Here is an 11631-nt window from a genome sequence, read left to right on the forward strand (position 1 = left end):
TTGTGAAGCTATAGGCTAGTAAGTGTTTGGTATGCACATAGACAAACGGTGGAGAAAAAACACTTGGTAGGGTAATCCTTCAATTATATACAAAAAAATGTTTTATTGATATACTTGAGTTATAACAATGTATGGCTGTATGTTGTTAGGGTCTATATGTATATCTGAAACGTATTTATCTAATCAGTTATATTATATATAGTTATAAGTGCATTTTGATTATAGAAAAGGGTAATGTCCCCATTTTACAATAAACTAAAAATGTTTAAATCTTGGCAAATAGAATATAAAGAGATTTAGATGAATTTCAGAGGAAACCTGTCAAGTGGACGAATGGACAGTATGTCCGAGGCCAGTAATAATGGGAGAATATGCCGTATAAAACAAGGGATTTAAACACGGGATTTCAACAGATTGTGTATGTGTGTCTGTTCTATGTTTTAATTTGTGTGTATATATATATATATATATATATATATATATATATATATGTGTGTGTGTGTGTGTGTGTGTATGTATGTATATGTAAGACAAAAAATAACCTTAAATCTTAACTGATAACTCTTTTATCATGTTAATATAAGACCATTCTCATCAGATAAAGAGGTTAAGTCTGCAGGTGATTTAAGCCCCTGCTTTTATTGTCCCCTTGCGATTACCACTGGAGGCTATTTCGTTGATAGATAACCACTAATCTTTGTTTTGTAATAACAACTGATACCGGCTAATTGATTTAACTGTATGCTTATACATACATATATATTACACTAACATTAGCCACCTAAAAAAGGGACCTAAGTTAAATGATCGTTGGCGAGTTACAGCAGGGCTCCCATTCGTCCCGGCGCTGTGTCCGTGCCGGCGGTGCGTGTGTGCCGGCTGACGGCGGGCCGCGGTGCGTGTTATTACGGGAGACGCGCGTCACGGAGGACGGGCAGCGCGCCGCAAACGTGCCGGACACAGCAGCCAGAAGAGCAGGGCTGCGCAGCAACTTCTGGCACTGAAGTGCACCCGTATGCCAACGGGGTGTCGGACAGGAGAAGCTCAATAAAAAAGGAGAAGGAAAGAGGCTTGTCTACAGAACCGCTGCCAATGCGAGCCTGCGTTAAAGCCGGACCTCTTCAATAGAGCAGGTAAGCGACCTTCTCTAGGTTTCCCCCCTTGTGTTTTTATTTTTTTGGTGGATTGTGTTTTCCAGGTGATATTGGTGAATGGAGGGGGGTATGAGGCGCACTTATGTTTCAACATCCATTCCTAATTGGCTCGATTGATCTCTTTATTGTCGAACCTTTCTTTTGATTGAAGGGTGGATTTCAAACAGCTTCGGCCGCTTTGTGACCTAATTCTGTGCAATTTGTTGCTAAGAGATTAATTACCGAAGAGAGTCGATCAGATTGATCTGTGATGTCCGTGAAGACCTCCTTGTCATTAAACTTCCCTGCAGCTGGAGACTAACTTTTTCGGGAACATTTTTTATGCAATAACTTTCAATTAAAACGTTAGTTTGTTGCTTTAAAAATATGACCACAAATCCGAATAATTTTTTTTTATTTTGTATTGACTCAATGTCCTCGTCGACATGAATGGTAACACCTTTTTCCATATCTGTACCGCTTTGTGTTTCTTTATTTCAAAGATTAAATAAACAAATTAACACATTTACTGTGAATGCTTGCTCATGTTTGTGCTTGAGGTCTTGTGTGCTATGTTAATTTAAAAAATAAAATAAATGCCACCCAAATAGACTACCCCAGACTCAGTTTTGTCTTGGAAATATTTAACTATGTTGAAATTACTGAAGGAAGGCCTTGGACTAACAGTGAATACCCACTATCTTAATCTCTTGTAACGTGACCCTAGCATGACAGAGCGAAAGACCAGCATAACTTGCATGCTTGCCTTTCCTATTCATATATATATATATATATATATATATATATATATAAAGAAGTTAACTATGTGTAGCATAAACAATTATGTTATTTGAAAATAATTCCTTACTATATTTATTTCAGTATTCAAAAGGAAGTACATGGAGGCCCAGTAACACATATCAGTATATAAGGAATGTTATTCAAAATAATTTCAAATAGATTATAGTATATTAGTATTTTATCCTGTCTAAGATTAGTTTAAGGCAAGACTGTAGTATACCATGTCAAATGTACAAAAATTACTAATATTAATGTTTCATGATTAAGACATTACAAGAATAATTTGGTTGGTTTTATTTTGTGCAAAATGATTTTTTTTAAATGTTGGTGTTTTTAACTTTTAAGTTTTAAGAAACTGAAGAACAAAACTCACAGTAACTGTTGGGGGTCATTCAAAGCACAGTTTGAAAAGCTCTTATAAGGGTACATAATGATCTGTCACTATTTTAAATGTTGATTAAATTAAAGTCAAAGTAAAAGGGCTTTGAAATTAGGATACATTAACCAGTCAAGAATAAGCTCAAATGCCCCAAACTGGGTTCTTAGCCTATATCTAATGTCTAAAACATGCTTAATAATGTTTAAAACTGATCTTTTTGAGACATTTCTTCTGAAGTTTCCTGTTGCAACACATTGATATGGAACTATGTAAAACCTGACAGTAATGAACAAGTGCAATGTAAGTTCCAACATGCCAGTCTTTGATAGCAGAACAGCAGGTTTTGTGATGCAAAATGTTACTCATAATTCTTTAGGTCGATGGACCTTGCAATGAAATGTATGTGCACATGTATCCTTTGAATCAGACATGATGCAGTCATTGATTCCAGTATTTGTGGAAAAAGTAGTGTGAAAATACTGAATAATAAGCATAAATTCCATAAAATCTCTTACTGCTCTATATAACCTACTACCAAGTATTCCTGCAGGTATAGCGAGCAAGTCCTTCACTTCTATATGTCAATAATATTGGGTATTACATTGGGTAAGGGTGCACTTACACTTGGTCTGTGTCATGCAATGCAGTTGCTATATGGAAAGTATTGTCTTGACTAAATAATATCCATTTTTTAAAACAATTGTTTCACATGACCTCCATTGATGTTTCTGTTCATGCTTGACTCCATAAATCTACAACCTAATCCAATGGTAAGCAACAGCCAGTCGCCAGGACCTAGGAGGTATCCCAGTTTGTGTTCAGACTGGGCTGCCACATTAGTTTATTGCAGAAATCATTTTAATTTGTCAAGTGCAACATGTATGGGTCTGAAGCTCTCTGTGATTGAAAAATACCTACAAAACCTGCAGTATGCAAGACATCCAGGATAAGTGTGATCCTCCACTGAACTATGTTGTCTTTGTCTCACTGTTTGTGCACAGCACTTGTATATTTTGCTTTTATTTATCTACAGACCTCAATTATATATATAGATGTATATATAGAGATATAGATATAATGTGTGTGTATCTATAACTGATATACAACAGTGAAATAATGTTGTGAAAACAAGCGTCTTTCTAATGTATTAAATCCATGTTAGCACCAACTACAATGGTTTTCAATTGGTTGAGTTTAATTTAACAATCTTTACAAATGAAGCCGGAGTGTTTGTAGTTAAACAGGTAGGTTAAACAGTCACAAGATTACCGGTCAGTGGCAATTTTCATGACTTCTAAGATGGTTTCAGAGTGTGTTACAGTCACAACTGAAATTATTTTTGTCATCTCAGATTAGACTGTCTGTCTGATACGAGATGACCTCCACACAGATGCATCAAATTCATTTTGGGAAGTCTGAAAAGGTAAGGGTTGAAAAGCTGAATCATTCAGTATCTCCTGGGTCGTTCCTCTGGGACAAGCAAACCCAAGGAAAACTGAAAAGCATGTAATCTTTTCTTATCAGAATGCTTCCTGTTCCACTCTTAGACCACCTTCAGCATGTCCTGAGTTCGAAGAGAAATCAACCTGAAGCAAATTAAATGGTAAATCTATTACATGGTATAAAAATGTTCCCACAGTGCCTCCAACTTATAGGCCTGTATCAGTAGACATTTCAAGACTTGTCACTGAAAATAAGTCTCTGCAGGAATAATAATACCTTATGCACAAAGGATGGTAACACAGTGAGGGGGTAAATGGTGGACGTTAAATTAGACCTAAACTGACATCACACCCATTATGATGAAGGGGAGTAAACAGCCTCCTGGGTGTGATTAGCAGACAGCATATTCCCTTATTTGTTTTATAGGTAATTACTTAAAATGCATGACATTTGCTTCATGTTGTAGCATTTAAAATTATAATAACCAGCTCCCCTCAATAAATATCACATTACAGACAAATTCATAATCTGAGGAACTATATACTGACTTATAAAAAATAGTGCCCTTCAAGATACACCAGGGTTAACCGCCAATAATAAGACATTGCAGTGTTGTTATTATTAATTATTATTGGTCTGGAACATTTTTAAAAATGTTATTTCATGCGAAGTGGGATTTTTAAATGTAATATTTAAATTGTCTTGGCTGCTTTTTAAGGCAGTTATCCTTCATTTTAACCATAGCAGCACCTTTTCATCTTCTTAAAATATTTCACCATCATGCACTTAATGACGGAAATTTAGATTTTGAAAACTATATTCAGTAGTGGGTTTGTTGCATATATGAGTACATTTCAAATGATGTGCTTCAGAATTTGAATGTCATTCTAAGACCCACGTAAATACGAATACAAATACGAAATACAAAATACATTTAAGTGACAGATATCGCAATCATGGATGATTTGTCAAATGGTAATACTTTGCTACCAGGACATTAAAAGACTGAATTAAATAAAACGTAAGAATTAATCATCATATTCATATAATAACAATTTAGGCTCATAGAAAACATTTTCAAAAGTGATATTTTATGTAAAATACAATCCACCCGTTAGTGATGTTGGAAAAATCAGAACGCGACGTCATTCTCGTGGCTAATTGCGGTGCGGGTTGTGACGTCAGTGAATCGGTCACATCCACGCTGTGTATTATGCTCCACTCCCAATAATTGTCTAATTTAATCTTCAAAACCTATGAAATAAGTCTATGTATTATGAGTTAGGGACAAACGAAGCTCATGCATCCTTTAACCAAATAAAAAATGTGATTAATCTGTTTAAATTACATTGCACTATAAGGCTTTATTGAGAAACGAGCGTTTTGAATTAATATTTTTTTTATGATAGGACGGTGGCAATATGTAAGAAATCGGAATTGTGTCAGTGTGAAATGTTGAAAACGAAAGCCCTTCAAATATGCTAAAGTATCCTGTAATGTCTGTGTATTTCTATCAACCTATACATAAATATACACGTCTATAACTTTGGGAAGCTTTTGAATATCAATGACTAACATGTCCCTTCATATTATACATGTATAATTGCATGTCATGCTGTGCAAGGAATTAGAGCAATCCTAAAGCACGGGCATAATGTATCATTTCAGATGGCAGAGAGACTTCTGGTATTTAAAAATTCAAATGAATGGCCCGGAGCATGTTTGATTTGTTGTGGTTTGATTTCATGTTAAACGTCTCTGTCTTACTAAGTCTTGTAACACTGAATTATACGTTTTTTTTAATGTTGACCCAAAAGGTCATATAGGCAATTCTTTTTAAACGCCTGATTAATTCCTCAATATGTTTACTGCATAGTCTGCGCTAAGCACACAATTCACGTATATAAATCTCAAGCCTGTAAAAATATTTGTGAGACGGGCATAATTATATGAATATACAAAATAATAGGTGTAATTAACAGTAAGGGTATGCTTCACACCTCATAATAAAACTGTGTGTGTATATATATATATATATATATATATATATATATATATATATATACACATACACACACACACACATTGTGGTGACAGTTTTTTCGTTGTGTGTGTTGGTTAGGTCTGAAAGGAGACAAAAGCAGAAGTGATGTGATCTAAATGAGGGTTACATGCACCAGATGGGGCTTTGTTATGGCTTCATCAATACCCTTTGGCTTGGGAAACAACTGCACTTTATTGTTCCTCTTATTTATTTTATTAATCACAGAAGCGAGCCTCAAAATTCTGAACTTTTAAGTACTGTACATACATAATGCCAGCCTTTCACAAGTTCGTATATTATTACACTAACCGTCAGATACTTTCTCTTCATTAAGCTTTCAAGGTATGTGATAGTGTGACATAACACCTTTAGGAACAGCAGCTGAAAATGACTCCAGTTGTTATATTAATTATTTCGTATTATATTGTAATGTTAATATCACCAATTTTAATTAAAACGTATACGATTTCACAGTTAAATCCAAAACACAAATTCACGGGATAAAGTATAAAAAGCTAATATGTAAAAACAAGAGAGTAGATGTAGATAATGTTCAAACTTGTCTAGAAATTGAAAGTAAATCCTTCATATAGGCCTAAATGCCTTTTTAAATTTGTATTACTATTATTTTACCTTCACAATGAACTAGAAATGGTATAGGCTACAGTACTTGTTATGGGAGACATAAAAAAAACCATTCAATTATTAAGTTCCCATCAATTTATTACTATCATGCATGCATTTCAACAGGAAATTGACGTGATGGGAGCAACTGATAAAAAAAAATAAACATAAATGAGAATAACGGTTCTTAAATCGTTAGATCCCTCATTTAGCCCCAGATTATGTCAAAAACGTCGACACCCCCCCTAATTGCAAATTACAACCCAAGTAATTGATGACTGCCTTCTTGCCTTCAAGTACTGGGTTATTAATTTCTAGGACAAAAATATATTTAGTCCAGGCCTTACATGGGGCAGTCTGTTTATTTTGCACAGCAGCTAAATACAATATAGTTGATATACAATCATACTATACATATACGACTACACTGAACAGTGAAATGCTTTTCATATGCCAAAATGAAGTTGTTTACTTCTGTATAAATATATGGAAAGAGATTAGTGTTACTTATTCTTATTTCTTCTTCTTCTTAATAATAATAATAATAATAATAATAATAATAATAATAATAATAATAATAATAATAATATTTATTGGCAAACGCCCTTATCCAGGGCGACTTACAGGCTATATAAGCAATAAAAAAGTGCAATAATACAGTACGAACTAGTTACAATAAAGAAACGTGTTTTTCTATTTTATTTTTGGCAATTAAGGTCAATGTGTTTTTTTTTGTAATGGATACAAAAATTATGCTCCCCGACGCTTTCTTTATGTGGCTCTTTCAGAAATATGAAAAGCTTAAATTAAAGCCATATATCGCGTTCCTGCATGATGCAAGAACCACAAATGCTGTTTATTTCTCGCAAAACATAGTGTTATATATATATATATATATAAAACACTGGTTTATGTTAATGTATTCATAATAATAAGTAACCATATGAAATTCAGCCTCTAATCTGCCCGTGTATATTGTGGTTTAAGACTGAAGTATGCGCGTTAAATCATTAAAGCAACTTGATCACTTAAATGTCAACATTTTAGCCTAAAGTTTATTATTATTGGTGATAGGTGTTTGTAATAGATGTAGGTGTGTCTGTTCGTTCTGGTCATTTATTGAGTGATTAACGATATACAAATAGATATTTTGATTGACAGCTGATCACTGAAATTACAGGGCACGTAGCAAGCATTGGAGATAAAGCCTTTTAGACAAATTGCGCACTATTGTACTGTATTTAAAATAGCCTAGATATGATTTCTTCTTAATATAATCAATTAATGATTTTAAAAGACTAAAACATTGAACTTTAAGTTAAATGTGTATGTCGGTTCAAATGCTCAGTATCAGCATCGATATTGTAGACGTCGATTTAAATGCAAATAACTTATTGGAATCATTCCCCGTTATTTATAGAGGGGGCACCAAAGTAGCCCAAAACTTTCATTGTCATGTGCAGTCCCGAGGGTAAACTTTTCTTTAAGTTTAATAATCAAATGTCGATTGTCTTGTCATCTGCATGCCTTTTCTTATTTTTGCTTTCCTATTTTGTAAAATACTGAGTACAAAGGAATTCATGTACTATTTAGTAGCCTATAAACGCTCTTCTTCTTTTTAATTAATATACATTAATAATTTGAATGCATGAATAGAAGGCGCCCGTTTAAAGATTTATTTTAATTGGTATTTAGAAAATTCTGCGTTTCACAAATGCACTATAATCGGTTAAAATAATATATGCAAACGGCACTACAACACAGCACAATTGTTTTTTCCAAGCTTGGTCGATGGGGGAATATTGCCAGTTTGATCAAAAGTTAATATTGATTTCATTTTCTTAATGTGCAAAGTGCACTTATTTACATCTGTCAATTCATGACTGGTTTATTTAGGTTGCATCTAATTTTATGAATCGCATATTGATGAAGATCAACCACATGTTTTACCTCTGCATTTCGTTTACCAATATGAACTGATTTAATGAAGAATGGTATAGCCTGCAATGTAACACAATCCAAGAGCTATTTTAATTGTAGAAAAGTCTGAGATGTGCATTTACTGTATATTTACTGGTGCAAATGAAAAGTGCAGTAAAATAAATGTGGTTTTGAATGGTAGCTCTATGTATGGGGCAGAACAGGGCATGATTAAATATCTCCTAGATCTTAGATCAGACATGCATTCACAATCACAGGGACGCGTGCTATCTTTTCCAGTGCCATGTCCCTCTCTCCCACCATGTTAACAGACTGGGTGCATATGGCATGTGTCGATTGCTGAGTTTCCTCATGCAGATTGGAGGTGAACGCATCCCAGGCAGCCCGGGGCTTGGCTGGTGCATCAGCCCCTCTTTAGAGGAGGGTAAGACGTGTTGAGTGGAGAGAGAGAAACGCCATTGGCTCCTCGGAGAGGCTTTCAGCAACCGGGCCAGTGGAGAGGCAGAGCCAACACACAGCCAACACACAGCCCACAGATCATTTAAAGGCAATGTGTCGTCTGGCAATCGAGTAGTCACTCTTCAGAGAGCAGGGGTAACTTATGCGGAGTGGAAAGCCAAGAATCCTTGTAAATTGGTTAATTGGACTTTTACTTTTTATGCTGATTTTTGTTTTTGCTGGTCAAGAAGAGCGCTTTAAAAAAAATAGTTTTTTTTGTGGTATGGAGATGTACAACCCTGGTTTTATTTAGAGGATACCTTTTTTCCTTACATCATTGGAGGTACGTAAATTAATACATTTTATGAGTTTGATCTAATCGTTCTAGTCTTATGTTTAATACACAGGTTGCATCTGCTGTTTCGTAACACGATATGTATATAGCAATCTTCTTTATGGATTATTATTATTATTATTATTATTATTATTATTATTATTATTATTATTATTCGGCATGTCTAGCATTTAGTCAGTCTACTTTACGACATCATCGGCGTTATTATTATTATTATTATTATTATTATTATTATTATTATTATTAATATTATTATACTGCAGAAACATGTTTTTATGTAGACATGGCAAGACTGTTAGCAGTATAAGTGTGTGTGTGTGTGTGTGTGTGTGTGTGTTGGTGCAAGTGTGGCTGGGGGAATGTATATTTGTGTGGTTATGTACAGACTATCCCTAGTAACATAAACGTTTTCTGCAACAAATATCGACGTTGATACAAGGTTGTAGGATGGTTGGTGACAAAGCAACGGTTTGACAACGTTGCGGCAGTTGTGTTGTGTATTACTTGAGTAAACATTTCTTAAATCACACTTAATAATGTTGTAGCAATGTTAAATGTCAACGGATACACAAAGGGATGTGGTTTAGTTCGCAACGCTGTAGCATCCTTTCTGTGAATTAAATGTAGCTGCACTTCAAGTCCCAGCACTGCAAAGTGCGCCTGATGTGGCCACTGCTGCGCGCAATGTCAGACCTGGGCTGTAAAAGCTAAGCGCGCTGAAATGCTGGTGTAATGCTTGATGTAAAGCAACACTGTTGTGCATCTCAAACTGAACAATGTATCATGTCACAAATCTTTTTTTGCGGAAACATATCTGAAGTGTTGGTGAAACTTAATAAAAAGTTGATCTTGTCCTCACTCAAAGCAAATGATTTCAACATAACAACAGCAACAATATTTTCACATTTTTACTGTTTTTTTTTTCCGGTCAGATTTGTCCTAATAAAACACCTGCTTGTGCTTGGTTTGTTTCTCGTGTGTGTTTGGCTGGGTATTGTTCTGAGCACCATGTTGTGTTATATCCAGCCTTTTTGTTTTAAAAAATGTGGTTTTGAAGATAATGAGAATGGTGCTTAATTGTGGAACCGCAACAAGTTAAACTAGGTTAACAAAATCATTTTTTTTAATGGAGTAACAGGCTTGAAATTGTGTACATTAATTACATGTTGTGGTTCCAGAGAATGTCAATGTTGTTATTATTATTATTATTATTATTATTATTATTATTATTATTATTATTATTATTATTATAGCAGAATACAAATATATTATTTAGTATTTAGTAGTATTCCTTAAAAATCGCAAACCAATGACATATATACATACATACATTCGTGCATTTAATATTAATGCTCTCAATATGGGATGTGTTCATCTAAGATTTCAGTTTATTACTGACAATTAGTAATTAATACAATTTAAATTACAAAAAAAGGAGACAGAGACCAAGTTGCGTAATCATTTATTTCCCTTAATAAAAATTGGTATATTGTGAATAAACGAATCGCTGAATTGAGGCCACGGAAAGTGAATACAGTATTTTAATTTGAAAATGTTTGAATATTTAGCATTTTATATTTAAAAATCTTTTCATTCAAATAAAAATACAGAGAAATAAGACGTATATCGAAGTGAAATTCTTATATATTTAACCTATTATTTTAAACCCTCCAAAATATCCTTTTATTCTCGCAATAACCAATGTTTGGCAATGAATAGAAGTATACTGTATTTATGAGGTGCAGCAATAACAGGTGGTTTTTTTTTTTTACTTTTACATTTGATCAAAAACAAGTGACTGTCATGATTTTTATTCTCTTAAATCTTATTTATTTATTTATTATTTATAACTATTGTCCAGGGATATAAAGATCTTCTAGTTTTTGTTTTCTTTTCCTTCGTTTTTTTTTAAACAAATGATTGTAATCGTGCATAAACATCAAAGCAAAACACTTTTTATTCAAGCAGAGACAGCAGTTATTTTGGTGACAAAAGATACCGTTTCTATAAAGAAAAAGATTTTGAGGAAATGAACACATTGTGTTCCCAAACAAGCCATTTGTTGATTATAAAAACAAGCACATATTTTGTATTTCTCATGGCGAACAATATGCATCAAACTGAATCGAACTAATACATCATAGTAATAAATGTAACCAGTTAAACATTTTTAAAACATTTTCTCAACTGGATTTTGTTTTACAATTTTAGAATTTATAACCATGGATAACTGATAAAAAGTGTAAAATTTATTCCAAAATATTCTGATTATTTTAAGAATGCTTTTTTGTTGTTTGTTTGTTTTATTGTATTTATATTTCTGTTTGCATCTTTTGGACTATATAAATAAATAAATAAATACATATAATTTGGTTGAGTGGCATTGTAGCAAGATATAGTGAAATATACAAATGGAAGAGATTTTGTTATTGTTTTTTACTTATACATATCCATAGCCTATAACATTAAATAC

The 11631-nt window shown here is 33.5% G+C and overlaps 1 long non-coding RNA gene across 1 annotated transcript; it reads left to right on the forward strand.

Moving 5' to 3' along the window:
- Positions 1-816: 816 nt before the first annotated feature.
- Positions 817-1669, forward strand: LOC136755237 (uncharacterized). The gene is made up of 2 exons (XR_010817641.1): positions 817-1133; positions 1306-1669. It is a non-coding gene; the product is annotated as an uncharacterized LOC136755237 (long non-coding RNA).
- Positions 1670-11631: the final 9962 nt, after the last annotated feature.

Source organism: Amia ocellicauda, chromosome 8 (genome assembly GCF_036373705.1).
Source record: "Amia ocellicauda isolate fAmiCal2 chromosome 8, fAmiCal2.hap1, whole genome shotgun sequence".
NCBI classification, from domain to species: domain Eukaryota; kingdom Metazoa; phylum Chordata; class Actinopteri; order Amiiformes; family Amiidae; genus Amia; species Amia ocellicauda.